Source organism: Nomascus leucogenys, chromosome 22a (assembly GCF_006542625.1).
Source record: "Nomascus leucogenys isolate Asia chromosome 22a, Asia_NLE_v1, whole genome shotgun sequence".
Classification (NCBI taxonomy): domain Eukaryota; kingdom Metazoa; phylum Chordata; class Mammalia; order Primates; family Hylobatidae; genus Nomascus; species Nomascus leucogenys.
Window position 1 is genome coordinate 97,331,192 of NC_044402.1, and position 17,902 is coordinate 97,349,093.

At 39.3% G+C, this 17,902-nt stretch overlaps 1 protein-coding gene across 3 annotated transcripts in view; it reads right to left on the bottom strand.

Annotated features, from left to right (window-relative positions):
• ANKRD44 (ankyrin repeat domain 44) overlaps positions 1–17,902 on the bottom strand; it is a 330,782-nt gene that overhangs the window by 50,826 nt on the left and 262,054 nt on the right. The window lies entirely within an intron of this gene.

Genomic DNA, 17,902 nt, shown 5'->3' on the forward strand with positions numbered 1-17,902 from the left:
AAGAGCCTTAAAAATGTTCATATACTTTTGACGTAGTAAATCTACTTCAGAGACTCTATCCTGATAAAGTTTTAAGCCCAAAGCCATTTTATAGTGAAACAGTATGAACAACCTAAATTGTAGAAGAGCTAAGTTATGGTTGAGCTAATAACTGAATATCATTTAGTGATTATATCAAGAGTTTTTAATGACATTGGGAAAGGATTATGTCATGGTATGTTATGAAAAAAATCAGCATACAGAATTACACCTTCAATGTTACCTAATAGATGTAGAAAATAAAATACATGGATAAGGAAACCTGAAGGAAATACACCAAAATGTTCATATGAGTGGAGGTAGTGAAACTATGGGTGTTTTGATTCCTTGTTTCTACTTTTTTGCATATTCTAAACTTTCTACAACAAATAAACATTACTAGAGAATAAGATAAATTTCTATTGAAGAGTGAAATGGTTGAATCAGATGATTTCCAAGATCCCTTTAGCTATATTCTGCACCATATCCAATAAAAATGTAAGGGGTTGATGTTTTTCTGACTAGTACAGCTTTATTAAAACAATAATACATTCTGACCAGTATTACTGTTAGTTCAGTATATTACTTCATGGCCACTAAACTGCAAATTCCTTAGGGGCAGGCACTACCCATACTATGTAGTAGGCATTCAATAAATGTTTATAGAACTGAATTTAAATCTGGTAAGTGAATGAGACAGCATTAGTGGAATTAATTATTGGATGATAACACATTTGCTTGCTTGCTTTGACACTGCAGAATTACCAAACACATTGCTGGTTATCTTATATTTTGGACAGATTTTCCCTTTATAAAAACAATTTGAAGCTAGATGCAGTGGCTCATGCCTGTAATCTCAGCACTTTGAGAGGCCAGTGTGGGAGGATCACTTGAGCCCACGAGTTTGAGACCAGCGTCGGCAACCTAGTGAGAACCTGTCTCTACAAACAATGAAAAAAACCACTTAGCCAAATATAGTGGTCGTGCCTATAGTCCCAGCTACCCAGGAGGCTGAGGTGTGAGGGTCACTTGAGCCCAGGAGGTTGAGGCTGCAGTGAGCCATGATCACACCACTGTACTCCAGCCTGGGCAACAGGGTAAGATCTTGTCTTAACAAAAAAAAATGGAAATAAAAGTCATTGCTACCTTTTAAAAACCAGGGGTTGGAGGTTGGGAGGAGGGATGAGTAGGCAGAGCACAGAAGACAGAGCAGTGAACACACTCTGAATGATACTATGATGATGAACAAATACCTGGCATTATACATTTTTCCAAACCCACAGAATGTATAACACCAAGAGTGGACCTTGAGGTAAACTCTGGGACTTTGGGTGATTTTGATGTGTCACTGTAGGTCCATCACTTGTAACAAATGTACCCTCTGGTGGAGGATGATGATAATGGAGGAGGCTGTGCATGGGGCAGGAGGGGAGCAGGGAGTATACGGGAAATTTCTGAGCCTTCTTCTATCCAATTTGCTGTAAATCTAAAACTGCCCTTAGAAAAATAAAAGTCTTATAAAAACAAAAACACCAACCAACCAATCAATCAGCAAAACAAGCAAACAAATAAACAAACCTGACCTTTCATAGAACATAGTCTTGTAACTGAAAAATGCTCTAGGGTAAGTATGACTTTCTAAACCACAATGTCAGTTTACTGCTACAAGGTGATGAAATCACTTATCATGAGGTGACCCTTGGGTTGTCTACATTTCAGGGGTCATAAGGAAGTAAAGAAGATTCATCAAAATTAAATTTTTATATTTAATTGATGGACCAATACTATGAAAAAGGTGAGATACCAGTAAAAGAACTCCAAACATGTTTTCTGGTTGTAGAATACCTAAACCAGTCCAGAAAATGCCAGATTATGTGTTTTTGAAATAATAAGACAGTGTGATTCCTTTCCTCTCACCATAGGTGTTCCAGATGAGAAACAGTATTAAGATTAACTCACACAAAATAAAGCCACTATCATTAGGGATAAGGCATCGTGGTTACTGAAGTCATAAGGAGTCACCCAAGGCTGAAAGAAACCAAAAGTGATTGCACAGGCGATAAGGGTTTTAACTTACTTGAAAGTAATGCAAAGGATTGCTGCAGAAGCCATTCCAAATGTGAAAAAAAAAAAATAATCAAAGTGTTCCCATATTATTTTGGAGGTCCCACAGCAGCTTTGGTTTAAAATGATTAAGTAGTAAGAGAATTCCCAAATTCAATTTTTCCCAAGCAAAATAAAAATATAAAATTACTCTATCTGGGTTAAGCAGAATCATACTTCACCTTAATAAAGAAATATTCTATCTGGTGCCAATACTTTCCTATAACTGAATTTGGTTTCATTCTTTTGTGTGGGCAGCGAACCAAAAGAGGGAAGGAATGTTTACATCTTGGAGACAGGATAGAGAAGAGAGACAGCTGGAAAAGCTGCCAGCGAAAATCTCTGAGGGAACAGCCACCAGCAAATTCCAGAAGCACCAACCTCAGATACAAAGTGAATGCCTTGGCTGCTGATAACAGCAAAATATGCCTTGGATGCACCCTTAATATCTCTGCTTGGGATATGATTATGAGTGCTGCAGGTTCATTTGGATCTGGCAGTAATCGTTGCAAGGAAATTTCAGTACAATGAGACACTTTGGCTATTCCCTTGATATTCATATTAAGGGAATGGCCTAGACCATACCTATTTAACTTCTGAATTTTGCAGAGTATTTCAAAGGTTAAGTCACCCTTCTATATTAGCAGTAAGTTGGATATATTATGTTCTATCAGTGGAAGAGGCACCCGATTTTCTTTCATGCTCTTTTTGCCTGCATTACATGTGTGTGGTGGTGATTGCGTGTGTGTGTGTGTGTGTGTGTGTGTGTGTGTGTGTGTGTGTGTGTGTGAAGGGGCAGGGGAGAGGAGGACAAAAATGAAAGGTCTATGTTAATCAGCCATTATCATATCACTCATGGGTAGCATAAGTTTAGGATGCAAGAAAGTAAGAAGGGTAAATATCAATAGGTTATTGATATAGTCCCCATTGTTAAGATAAATGATCCTAAACTTGTAAAAATAGGCAAAGAGGATAATTTCATGTCCTTTCAAAAGCATCATTTAACAGGCCCACCCAGAGCAGGCGCAGTGGCTCATGCCTGTAATCCCAGCACTTTGGGAGGCCGAGGCAGGCAGATCACGAGGTCAGGAGTTTGAGGCTAGCCTGACCAATATGGTGAAACCCGATCTCTACTAAAAATACAACTAAAAATACAAAAATTAGCCAGGTGTGGTGGCGCGCACATGTAGTTCCAGCTACTCGGGAGGCTGAGGCAGGAGAATCACTTGAATCCAGGAGGTAGAGGTTGCAGTGAGCTGAGATCACGTCACTGACTCCAGCCTGGGCAACAGAGCGAGGTGAGACACCATCTCAACAAAACAAAACAAAACAAAACAAAAAACAGGCCCACCCAACAATTATTTTTTTTAGTATAACGTTAATTAAGGGCAATTTCTCTGTGAAAATTACAATGTTAACTCGTAGATTTGTTTCCAGCGGAGGTAAGCCTTTTTTTTTTTTTTTGAGACAGATTCTCACTCTGTCACCCAGGCTGGAGTGCAGTGGCACCATCTCAGCTCACTGCAACCTCTGCCTCCTGGGCTCAAGTGATTATCCTGCCTCAGCCTCCCAAGCAGCTGGGACTACAGGCATGCACCACCACACCTGGATAATTTTTGTATTTTTAGTAGAGACGGGGTTTCACCATGTTGGCCAACCTGGTCTTGAACTCCTGACCTCAAGTGATCTGCCTTCCTTGGCCTCCCAAGGTGCTGGAATTATAGACATGAGCCACTGTGCCCGGCCTGTTTCCAGCAGGGATAAAAGTTTTGCTGTCTGGTAGGAAAAAAAAAACAAAAAATAAAAGCCTCCAGAGGTCATAGCTTATTGCCCTGTAGGACATGAACCAGTTTGGTATCTAACCTAGTAATCTCATTCTACTATTACTGTATTAAAGTGCCTACACATGCTCTGTTCCTCAGATGCTCCTTGGAAAAGCTTTAGCATCTTACTGGTTCCCTCATTACTTAATGAGATTTTTCAAAAATTGTTTAACACATTTCACTCTTCTCTTATTATGACAGTCATGTTTTTAATTTTTTGAAAAGTATACTTTGACACCACTCATCAGCTTTAATGCTAACGGAAGCCTTCAAAAGTCTTACTATCCTTTGGAAATGCCTATAAAAGTCTCCTCCCCTCAGTACTGTTCCACAACTAACTCTTTTCATAAAAACATTGAGAGAATTTAAGAAGGTGCCTTTCCCTTCTTCCAAAGGCACTTGTTGGACAAGAGACAGAGCAGACAGAGCTATGATGTCCCAAGAGTAGAAAATCCATCCCACTGGATTTCCAATGAACTCTTCTTAGGCTCCGAGACTGAGAAATCATAGGCTCCTCTCGCCGCTTCAAGGGTCTACTTTGTCCAAAAGGTCATGGTAATGGCCAAGGATTTTCATATGGGCTACCCTCTCCTGGTTCCCATTGGTTTGTCCCCGCAGTAGCCAGTAACACAGGCTCCCTCTTCCTGGGCATCTGTCTCTCTCTCTCTGGGCATATCCTACAGGCCTTGGCTCAAGCATCAACTATGGTCTTCAAGCCACCTCAAGACTGTATGGCCAGCACTTGCTCACTTTTCTCACTGGAACCAACAGAAGTTGCCTAATGCCAGCAATTGCCTCTCTTCTCTCCCCATTCTAAGAGAAGAGGTCAGTCTTTAGAGTGTTGAATTCATTCAACACACTTCAGTAGGAATTCACAATGCATCTTTCTGTCTCTTTTTCTGGCCTCCTTCCTGCTTAGAATTTTTAGCAGAACTGCCGGGAACCTCACGTCAGCAGGATACCTATAGATCTCAGATCTCAGATCACCTGCAGCCCAACAGGCAGACCCCTCTCTCCTCCATCTTACCTCTCTTCAAAAATAAATCTCACCACAGACGAAAATGAAATACACAATAAAGAACAGATTATTTACAACAGAAAGCAAGGGCACACAAATCTAATCTAAGCTAAACAAGATAATTCAAAGAATTGTTTTCTCCAAAGTTCATACAATTTCATTTCATTAAATCAGGTTTTCATTTAGGTAAGATATCTATTGTGCCACAGCTATTTAATGGGTACAGTAATGACAAAAAACATAAGAAAAATATGTTTTAGATTTTAAGAAGATAAAAACCTATACAAGAATCATAATATAACTTTATCTTCTTTTAATGTAATAAAACTATGATACCCCCAAGCCTGATTTTGTGTGTGTGTCAATTTAAAAAATGGTTCCTAGTTTGAGTCTTTCCACTGTGGGGTCCACCTTAGCCACACACTCTCCTTCTGATAATTATGCCTCTTTTTATTTGAAGGGGTTGCTGGTAGCCAGCTTGCAGGTCTGCATTTGGCAAATCTAGCCTTCTTGGATTCACTTTCTGTGAGCTGTTAGACCATATCCCAGTCCTACTCCTGTTACCTTGTCCTTTGGCTATTATTGAATAGGAAATATCTACCATTTCCTTCACAAGTGGCCAATATTGTTGGGAGAAAAGGAAGAATACTGTCCATAAGACTCAATTCCTATTCCTTCCAATTGTACCTTCTCATTCCCCATCTGCCCCCTCCACTACTAAAAAAAAAAAAAAAAAATTCCAAATTCCTTTCCAGCCTCCAGGCCTCCATATTTAAAGAACTATCTGTCTCTTGGGGAAGATAGGCATTCTGCTTCCTACCCTCTCTCCCCCAATGTCAAATATAAATCACTGTCACAAATCCAGAAAGCCCAGGAATAACATATGAATTTTAAGAAGTCTTAAAATCAGGTCCTAAACTGTTTATTTTTATTTATTTATTTTTTAGTTTTACAACCTCAGCTGAGAACTGACTAAACCTTTTCAGGCATCCAGCAATTCTGAAAGTGAATCATGTTCAGCCAATGGCAAGAATGAGGCATTTTCAGTAAACAGTGTCCATCATATAAAACTCACTGCAGTTTATGAATTTGGGCCACCAAGATGCAAATGTAGCCATTTCACTCCCGGGATTCAGAGGCTTTTGCACCAATGTGGGTGTGTCTACCGCTCCTTTCTCATCTGTTGTTTGTGTTTTGTTTCTAGCTGTTAATTAGCTTGTTGAACAGCAGGTGTGAGAGAAAGGGATATTTAATTTAGTAATGTGTACCACAAACGTCCTCACGATTCTCACCCTAACCAGTTTCACTGTTTGCTGATAGCTTCAATAAATGGGTTTAAGAAGAGAGGTGAAACTGTTGACTAAAATTAAGTTTTTGTAGTACATGGACTTATCCTACTACCTCAATCCTTATAAATGAAAGAAAACCTAAAATGTAGTGTAATTCTATATCATTCAGAAGAGCAATTTAATATAATAGAAATCTATACTTGTAAAGTTCCTTCCTTGTTGTTCCCCATTATCTATTAGAATGACTTTGCTCTAGTTTTGACAAGGCTTTTTAAAATTTTTTTGTAAAGATGGAGGTCTCGATATATGCCCAGGATGGCCTCAAACTCCTGCCCTAAGGTGATCCTCCCACCTCAGCCTCCCAAGGCGCTGAGATGACAAGCATGAGCCACCCTGATGAGGCTTTATTTTAAAAGTCATGTTAAAAAATACTTTTTTACACCCTAAAAATTATGGAAAATTGAATATTGACAAAGTTTTGTTTTTAATTTTTAAAAATGTGGGGCATCAAACATGTTAAGCATGCAGATGAAAGGCAGGTGAAAAAAATTCAGTGTTCCATTTAAAAAATAGGTAGTGATGCTATTAGCTTGACACGTGGGAGACTAAACTACCTTTATTTGCTGTACAACAGCGTGGTTGTCAAAACTGGACGCTGTTTTTTTTTTTTTTTTCCCTTTCAGGACACATACTGTATCATGGGTTCTTTAATTTAGTGTATGGATTAGGTAGGGACATATTTGAAAGCACTAATTTCACTCTTGATTGCCAAATTCATAAAGTGAACTCCTTAAGGCTAGGTAAGAATGATCTATTTATAAAATCTAGTGCCAAAAATTAATTATAAGTGTCATTTTTATTTCTGATCTTTTTGAAGTCAAGGGATCAGTGATCAAACAATTAAAATGAAGAGTCCGTATCTTAAAATAACAAATTCAATTTGTAGGATATTTTCTTTTTTGTTTACTTACTGTATTTCTTGGAATTTTATTTATTAAGCAATAAAAATGGAAGTGAACATAACTGCATAAAAATTTTGGAATACTTCTCTATATGTTATCATAGTCGAAAGATGTTTTTCAGAATTTGTCTTATGATGCCAAATTATTCCAAAATTTCCTAAATGGTTGATAAACAGAGTAAGAACAGCTCCTGCAGTTTCCAACCACACATTCCAGTTTTAAAGTATAACCATAATGTATGCTTTCCTCAGAAGGGTGCCTGGCATTTATTTATGATGGTCAATTTTTTCTGTTGTTGTTGAGATGGAGTCTCATTCTGTTGCCCAGGCTGGAGTACAGCGGCGCGATCTCGGCTCACTGCAACCTCTGCTTCCTGGGTTCAAGCAATTCCTACCTCAGCCTCCTGAGCTGGGATTACAGGTGCCTACCACCACATCCAGCTGATTTTTCTATCTTTAGTAGAGATGGGGTTTCACTATGTTGGCCAGGCTGGTCTTGAACTCCTGACCTCAGGTGATGCCCACCTCGGCCTTCCAAAATGCTGGGATTACAGGTGTGGGCCACCACACCTGGCCTATGATGGTCAGTTTTTAAGTATATGCCTGAAAAGTGACATGATCTCAATGAACGCCCTTCTAATTCTAACAACATACCAAAGCACAAACTGAGATCTCACTTGGTCCTAAAATAATAAATCAAGCCATCGATTTGTAAATAGTTTATACACACAAATTCCTAGCAATGCCATAAAAGAGCTATAAAAAGGAAGTTTTTTTTGTTGTTGTTTTGTTTTTTTTTTTTTTGAGACAGAGTCTCACTCAGTCACCCAGGCTGGAGTGCAGTGGCTCCATCTCTGCTCATTGCAAGCTCCACCTCCTGGGTTCACGCCATTCTCCTGCCTCAGCCTCCTGAGTAGCTGGGACTACAGGCGCCCGCCACCACGCCCAGCTAATTTTTTTGTAGTTGTTTAATAGAGACAGGGTTTCACCGTGTTAGCCAGGATGGTCACAATCTCCTGACCTTGTGATCCGCCCTCCTCGGCCTCCCAAAGTGCTGGGATTACAGGTGTGAGCCACCGCGCCCGGCCAAAAAGGAAGTTATATGCCTAAGCAAAAAAAAAATTACGTAGAGCTTAATTTCCACATTTATTCATTGTAACAGCTTTGAAAAAAGTTTCCAAGTTTGTGCTCAGAAAGGGTGCTGACTTTGGAAAGAAGAACTCGAATTATTAAAATTAATTATTAACGGTGGATTTTATTAAAATGCCAAAGAATTATCAAAGGTTCTGGTGGTTTCTATAATTGCACAGTTTAAACCATAAGCTTGATTTCTTCCTTCTTTTCTTTTCCTTTTCCATTTTGGTAAGAGGGAAGCAGTTGGGCTATACAAGCTTGTCCTATGATACTTTTGTGGCTGTCTTGTCTTTGCTGAACAGACAGGAGCTCTTCTTTTTATCCTTTCTACCTGAGCTGATAATTCTGTCTTCATTTTACTTCCTTTCCTAAACTGCAGTAAAGAAGTTGTATTGTTATGCTTCCTTCCCTGCAATAATGAGGTCAGGTTGCCATGGTCTCAACTGCTCTGAAGGCATTTTGTTTTTAACAGGACCAACCACTAACAGTAGAGACTTAAAGTCCTCTGCCTTAACTCTGAGATACAATCCCACCTGTAGTGTCATTTTATTTTCACCCCTGTTATTCATTCATAGCCTAAAAGCTCCTAAATTACCAGGAAGAAAGCAAGAGAGTCTGAAAGCTCAGGTCCCTGTTACTCCTCCTCTGTCTAAAGACAGGCTTGGAATCTTACTCTTCTAAACACCACTGGTCACTCTGATAAGCTTAACTTTTCTTTAAAATGAACTTTTAAGTGCTGACAAATGTTTTCTTTTCCATTGACTTTTTATATAACTTCTAAGTAACATGTACTCAAGAAGGCATGCATTATTTAACAAGGTACCTGACTCTAGACCAGTATCTGACCCAGAGAAGATATACAATAAATTTGTTTTGATGCATAAATTTGAAAAAAAATGAAAGGATTGTAAACTGTCTTTAAAATACAGACAAGAAAAGAAAAAGGAAATAACATGGCCCATAACCCATAATGGCAGCAGCCAGAGATAACCAACCGACATTTCAGTATGTACTCTACTAGTCATATAACATCCTAGAAACATACACAAATCATGATGCATGCATTATTTTTGTGTGTGCTTAATATGTAGGGAATATTTTTCCCATCTGCTAAATGTTCTTTTGCAATGTCATTTTATGGCCACATAGCATTCCAATAAATCAGTGCAATAGTGTGCTGGTAATTTAACTTTCTTCCCTATTCTTGACCTTTTAGGTTGTTCCCTTTTTGGTATTATTATTATTATTGGTACTGTCAGCTATAAACATTTGTGTGGCTGAATCTTTATGGATATTCACGATGATTTCCTGATGCTAAATTCCAAGAAGCAGAATATTAAGGCTTTTGATTCGTAATTGGCAAAATCCTTCTAGTAATTTAAATCAAATATTAATCTTTCTAGTAATTTAAATCAAATTTTAGGGTAGCTTGAGGTGTGGTGCACACAGAAATGCTTTACTGGGTCTTAGTTCATCATTTCCAGTATTATTCACTCTTATCTCTGAATTTATACTTTTGAGGCACATCAAAGCAGTCATTCTCCCAGGAGCCTTGTTGTTACAGAAACCTCAGAGAGCAAGAAACTGTCTTTCATTAAAAAGAGCTCCATAAGCTTGCAGTGAGCTGAGATTGCGCCACTGCACTCCAGCATGGGTGACAGAGCGAGACTGTCAAAAAAAAAAAAAAAAAAAAAAAAAAAAAGCTCCATAGTTATTTGCACCTGCACCTGTTCTTTCATGACCAGCTGGAGTAGTATACATGTCTCTCAATTCTTTTTCTAGTAGCAAGCACATTTTAAAAAGTAAATCTTGTTTTCTTAAGACTTTGTAAATCTTTACTGTACTCATCCTTAATAGGTAAAGTAAAATATGAGTTGAGCCATGTTTACACCACAACAAACAGACACAACCTGGGTTTTCCCATGAATAGAAATTAATTTCAACTTGTGAGAAATAAATTAATAAAAAGCCTTTAAAAAGCATTTATAGCTATCTATGAATAACTGTCTTCAGAAGACTATTAAATTTTTCTTTAAACGTTTATCACCATTTGGTAAATAAGGTAACAGAATTACTTTTTTTTTTTTGAGATGCAGTTTTGCTCTTGTCACCCAGGCTAGAGTGTAATGGCGCAATCTCGGCTCACTGCAACCTCCACCTCCTGGGTTCAAGCGATTCTCCTGCCTCAGACCTACCAAGTAGATGGGATTACAAGCACGCACCACAATGCCCAGCTAATTTTTTATATTTTTGGTAGAGACGAGGTTTCTCAGTGTTGGCCAGACTGGTCTCTAACTCCTGACCTCAAGTGATCCACCCGCCTCGGCCTCCCAAAGTGCTGGGATTACAGGCGTGAGCCACTGTGTGCAGCCCAGAATTACTATTTTAAGATGACTAACAAAATGCAATCCTCTACAAATGTAAGTGGACACGAAATACCACAGCATCTAATTATTCTTGGAAAATACACACATTGGGCTTAAAATGATCACTTGAGTAATGAAACGGTTTGTCCATTTCACTAATAACCACTATAAATTAATGAAGAAAGAATTTATCATCTTGAAGGACTAGTGCCACAATGTCTTACTAATAAGAGATACTCAATATGCTTTATAGGAACTTAGAGAAAGATTTGCAGCATTTTCCAAAACAGAGAGGGGGAATTTAAGAGTGTTGGTGGGCTGGGTGCAGTGGCTCATGCCTGTAATCTCAACACTTTGGGAGGCTGAGGCAGGTGGATCACGAACACAGGAGATCAAGACCATCCTGGCCAACATGGTGAAACCTCATCTCTACTAAAAATACAAAAATGAGCCGGGCATGGTAGTGTGTGCCTGTAGTCCCAGCTACTCAGGAGACTGAGGCAGGAGAATTGATGAACTCAGGAGGCGGAGGTTGCGGTGAGCCAAGATCATGCCATTGCACTCCAGCCTGGGCAACACAGTGAGACTCTGCACAAAAAAAAAAAAAAAGCGTCGGTGAATTTTTTGAATACTTATAACAAATGCCCTCTGGAACTAAAAGTATCTGATTCTAAGAGAAAAACAAAGACAAAAACCCACCATACATCTACAATTTCTTTGTTGAAATAGTTTTTGAGACTCCTTTAAGAACTTACATCTTAACCCTTATTTTTAACTATATGAATAAATATTTTACGTGAAATTCTGGCAAACTATGAAAAAATTTATTTTTACATTGTGTTTTTCTAAATAGACCTATTTTAATGTATTCATTGTATTTTTTTTATTACACTTTAAGTTCTAGGGTACATGTGCACAACGTGCAGGTTTGATACATAGGTATACATGTGCCATGTTGGTTTGTTGCACCAATCAACTCGTCATTTACATTAGGTATTTCTCCTAATGCTATCCCTCCCCCTGCCCCCCACCCCCGACAGGCCCCAGTGTGTGATGTTCCCTGCCCTGTGTCCATGTGTTCTCATTGTTCAATTCCCACCTATGAGTGAGAACATGCGGTGTTTGGTCTTCTGTCCTTGTGATAGTTTGCTGAGAATGATGGTTTCCAGCTTCATCCATGTCCCTGCAAAGGACATGAACTAATCCCTTTTTATGGCTGCATAGTATTCCATGGTGTATATGTGCCACATTTTCTTAATCCAGTCTATCATTGATGGATATTTGGGTTGGTTCCAAGTCTTTGCTATTGTGAATAGTGTCGCAATAAACATACATGTGCATGTGTCTTTATGACAGCATGATTTACAATCCTTTGGCTATATACTCAGTAATGGGATTCCTGGGTCAAATGGTATTTCTAGTTCTAGATCCTTGAGGAATTGCCACACTGTCTTCCACAATGGTTGGACTAATTTACACTCCCACCAACAGTGTAAAAGCAGTTCCTATTTCTCCACATCCTCTCCAGCATCTGTTCTTTACTGACTTTTTAATGATTGCCATTCTAACTGGAGTGAGATGGTATCTCATTGTGTTTTTGATCTGCATTTCTCTGATGACCAGTGATGATGAGCATTTTTTAATGTGTCTGTTGGCTGCATACATGTCTTCTTTGGAGAAGCGTCTGTTCATATCCTTTGCCCACTTTTTGATGGGGTTGTTTTTTCTTGTAAATTTGTTAAAGTTCTTTGTAGATTCTGGATATTAGCCCTTTGTCAGATGAGTAGATTGCAAAAATTTTCTCCCATTCTGTAGGTTGTCTGTTCACTCTGATGGTAGTTTCTTTAGCCATGCAGAAGCTCTTTAGTTTAATTAGACCCCATTTGTCTATTTTGGCTTTTGCTGCCATTGCTTTTGGTGTTTTAGTTATGAAGTCCTTGCCCAGGCCTATGTCCTGAATGGTATTGCCTAGGTTTTCTTCTAGGGTTTTTATGGTTTTAGGAATAGACCTATTTTCATATAAACTTTCATTAAAAATGTGCCATCTTCTAATAATTTGTGTGCAAAGGATTTTTCCGTAACATTTACAAGTTCCCAGGACACCACAATGGAGGGTAACTGGAGACTTCTGAATATGTACATGGTAGCAAGAAATCCTTGTTTTACCCTCCAATAACACCTACACAATCAGACACTAATATTTAAGATCTATACTGTGGAGGAAACACATTCTCATTATTTACTCAACTTTCACATTTTCCCATAAAATATGTCTCATATTTTCATGCTTTGTATATTCTTTAGGATAAACAGATGGTTTTCTGAATCTCTACCATATGATTTTTTTTTAAATTTTAGAAACAAGGTCTTGATATGTTGCCCAGGCTGGACTTGAACTCCTGGACTGAAGTGACTCTCCAGTCTCAGCCTCCTGAGAATCTAGGATTTACAGGCATGAGTCACCATGCCCAGCTCTACCTTAAGAATTTGACCTTATCAGTGATTTTAATTAAAGAAAGAAAGAAGATTCCTGGGGTACCTTTTCAATTTTAACATATATTACTTTTCCTTCTAAGCTAATCCAATGATCTCTCTTTTTAACCTTAGCCAAGACACCCCTTGGCCACTGTATTAGTCCATTCTCACACTGCTGTCAAGAAATACCTAAGACTGGGTAATTTATAAAGAAAATGGCTTTAACTGGCTCGAAGTTCCACAGTCTGTACAAGAAGCATGAGGCTGGCATCTGCTCGGCTTCTGGGGAGGCTTTAGGAACTTACAATCATGGCAGAAGGAAAAGGGGGCGCCAGAACTTCATACGGCTGGAGCAGGAGAAAGAGAGAGAAGGGGGAGAGGCTACACACCTTTAAATGACCAGATCTCATAAGAACACCCTCATTATCATGATGACAACACCAAGGGGGATAGTGCTAAACCATTCATGAGAAACTGCTCTCATGATCCAATCGCCTCCCACCAGGCCCCACCTCCAACACTGCCCATTACAACTGAACATGAGATTTGAGTGGGGACACATATCCAAACCATATGAACCATCAATAACAAAGCATTCTACTTCTTCCCTATTCTAAATTCACAATATCATTGTTTTTTAAGGCAGAGTCTCATTCTGGCACCCAGGCTGGAGTTTGGGGGTGCGATCTCGGCTCACTGCAGCCTCCACCTCCTGGGTTCAAGCAATTCTCCTGCCTCAGCCTCCTGAGTAGCCAGGATTACAGGTGCCTACCATCACGCTCAGCTAATTCTTGTATTTTCAGTAGAGACAGGGTTTCATCATATTGTCCAGGCTGGTCTTGAACTCCTGACCTCAAGTGATCCACCCACCTTGGCCTCCCAAAGCGCTGGCATTACAGGTGTGAGCCATCACGCCTGGCCTAAAATTCACAATATCTTTTATTGCAATCAAAACTTTCCCCCTCAGAAAATTAGTTATTGGGCTAATTAAGTTATATTACAGTTACCTTCTGTTGGTGAGCCGTCAGGTTATTTTGTGAAAGTTTTACTTACAGAGCATATAAATTATCCTTGGTTATTCTCAGCTGTGATTGAGTTCTGTGAAAGCATAGTACCCTAGTACCCTGGGATATCTCTACATGTGAAATTATTCAAATGTCTCCCTTACATTTTTTTTTTTGAGACAGGGTCTCACTCTGTTGCCCAGGCTGGAGTGCAGTGGCACAATTATGGCTCATTTCAGCCTTGACCTCCTAGGCTCAAGTGATCCTCCCACCTCAGCCTCCCAGGTAGCTGGGACTACATGCACACACCAGCATGTCCAGCTAATTTTTGTATTTTTTAGAGACAGGGTTTCGCCGTGTTGCCCAGGCTGGTCTCGAACTCCATGGCTCAAGGGATCTGCCTGCCTTGGCCTCCCAAAATGCTGGAATTACAGGCATGAGCCACCATGCCTGGCTATCCTTTCTTATCACCTTTAAGGTGCTGATGACTCACACACAATAGAGCCCAACCTTCTCAAAACTGTAATTCTCTAGCAAATACAGTCACTAGGAGGTACCAGCTTGGTTAAATCAGAATATATCTTCATTTACTCATTTATTTATTTTAGAGACAGGGTCTTGTTCTATCACCCAGGCTGGAGTGCAGTGGCACAATCATAGCTCACTGCACTCTCAAACTCCTGGGCTCAAACAATCCTCCTGCTTCAGCCTGCTGAGTAGCTAGGACTATAGGTGCTACGGGTGCACAACACACACCCAGCTAATTTTTTAATTTTTATTTTTTGCTCTCCACATGTGCCTTCTGAATCACTTAATAGTAACTTTGTTGAAGAGATAAATTAACAGTACTAGCTTAGAATCCCAGCTATATCTCACTTATAAATAAGGGTCTGGTTTATCTTACTGTCACCACTGAGATGCTAATACTATTCTCTAGGGCAGAGATTCTCAACCAGGGCATTGTAACCCCTAGGGGACATTTGGTAGTGTCTGGAGTAAAAACGTTAAGTAGGGTGCTGGTTGTTAGTAGCACCTAGCGGGCAGAGGCCAGCATGTTATTAAGCCTCCTATAATGCCAAGAAAGCCCCCTACAACAAAGAATTATCCTGTTCAAGATGTTAATAGTACCAAGGTTGAGAAATCCTGCTTTAAGGAAATAAAAGTAGATTAAAAAATATTCCCGTTGAAACTTTGGGGTTACCATCCGGGCAGTACAGAGCTCTGATTTTGAGCTTCGTAATAGGAAGATAAGTTGCCAAGCAGAAGCTCTGTGATGGGAGTACCCCAATATATTCTCATAAAGGAATTTAGTGAACATGGACCCACTGGTGTATAGATCAGGTTCCAGGGAGTAGTGTAATCATCAACTTGATAGTGTTCATAGCTAGTGAGAAACCCACCCTTCATGTTTAATTTGACTGCATAGAAAATTTGTGAGTTGAATGGAAAATAAAATAGACAACAGATGTTAACCAAACCATCTAAATGACTTTAGGAATAGCCTTTCTTGATCCATTTTAAAATCTCTTCTTGTTTGGGAAAGTGTTGGGCTTGGGGGATGAAGTGCAATAAATACCTTCCATGTTGTGACACATAAGAAAACCTCTAGCCATTTTTAGACTTTAATCATCTTACTCACATTACAGATGTAGGCTGTTTGGCAGAGGCTCAGAGGAAAGAGTGTTATCAGTCCTCAGCCATCTAATTACTTATCTTAGAGAAAATTAGGCAATGTTCCAAGTCTACAGAAGACTCATGTTCTGTTGGGAGTTATTAATTACAAGCAGACCTAAGAAGCATTAATTTGTTTTGGTAATCATGCCAGGGTGTATATAGCTCTGCCAAATAATAGGGGAAGTGAAGACTGGGGAGAAGGTGAGCTGCTCGGCTCAGCTGGTAAATTAGGGATTAAAACCAGATGGCCTCAATTCGTCTCTTTTAGCCAAGTTCTAAACAAAATATTCCTTGTGCTGAAGTTTAAATTAAATTGATGCCTGACTGCCCCACTCCTAATAATCTAAAATAATTCTCTTTTAAAAATTATTTCCTGTTTTGCTGTTGTTTTTCAAGAACTTGAGATAGGCTGGGTGTGGTGGCTCACGCCTCTAATCCCAGCACTTTGGGAGGCCGAGGCAGGCAGATCACCTGAGGTCAGGAGTTTGAGACGAGCCTGGCCAACATAGTGAAACCCCCATCTCTACTAAAAATACAAAAATTAGCCAGGCATAGTGGTGTGTGCCTGTAGTTCCAGCTACTCGGGAGGCTGAGGCAGGAGAATTGCTTGAATCCAGGAGGTGGAGGCTGTGGTGAGCCGAGATCGCACCACTGCACTCCAGCCTTGGCAACAGAGCGAGATTCCGTCTCAAAAAACAAAACAAAAAAAGAACTTGAGATAGTTAAAAGTTACTCTGACACACACCCACACCCACATCCATTTGCGTACACAAGAAAAAAGACTGGGAGAAAATAAACCAAAATGTAAACAGTAGTTACGTCTGGATGGTGGGATCATAGGAGATTTCCATTTTCTTTTTATATTTCTATGATGTTTCCACAATTTTTACAATTAAGCACAGATAATTTTTATAATCAGAAAACAACCTGAAATAGGGCAGTTATTTATACCCATTCTGTCTTTCTATCCCATTCTCTAATTATAATTCACTTCTACCTACACTGATATCCTTCTAAAAAAAATAGACTTTTGCTCTTGCTGCCCAGGTTGGAGTGCAATGGTACGATCTTGGCTCTTTGTAACCTCCATCTCCTGGGTTCAAGTGATTCTCCTGCCTCAGCCTCCCGAGTAGCTGGGATTACAGGTGCCCGCCACCATGCCCATCTAATTTTGTATTTTTAGTAGAAACAGGGTTTCACCATGTTGGCCAGGCTGGTCATGAACTCCTGACCTCAGGTGATCCACCCTCCTTGGCCTCCCAAAGTGCTGGGATTACAGGCCTGAGCCACTGTGCCTGGCCCACTGATATCCTTTAAATATTGATATGGCTATTTATGCTGGAAAAGGTAAATAACCAGCCATAATACTAATCAAATCAAAATCTCACCCATTATTACCTACTTATATAATTGGCTGTGTTGCATGTTGCTAATGGGTAACATGTTAACCTTTTATTCAAGAACTAGTTTATCAAAGGACTTCTCACATTATATCTCTATGGATAAGTACACATATTCTTATATTCTGGCAAGGTACAGTTCAAAGAAAAAGACAAAGGAGGAGAATAGATATCAGGTCACGACCTGGCTTGTTATAGGACATATTGAAGATACAAGGCTCAAACCTTGAAAAATATCTGAAATATAATTATATTTATGCTCAATGTCTAAACTTATATGTAATGTGTAAACACTTAATGAAATTCTTAGGTTGGTAATATAGAATACCTGATGTTGGCCCATGTGAAGCACAGATATTTGTATAGTACGTGAAATAACATAAGCTTACCTAAATTTATGATCAACAAAGAATTGAGAGAAATGGTTTGTTTTGCTATAATACTAAGAAAACTCAAGCAACTGAACTTATGCATATGAAAGCAGGAGTTGATAACTCAACTTCCAAGAAAAAAAAATCTGCAAGTATTTTAGGTTCAAAGGCAGAGCCACACCATACACTTACAGATGTCACAATTGAAAAGAACATGTCCCCTTAAAATTAAAGTCTATATAGTTAAACAAAAGACAATAAAGTGC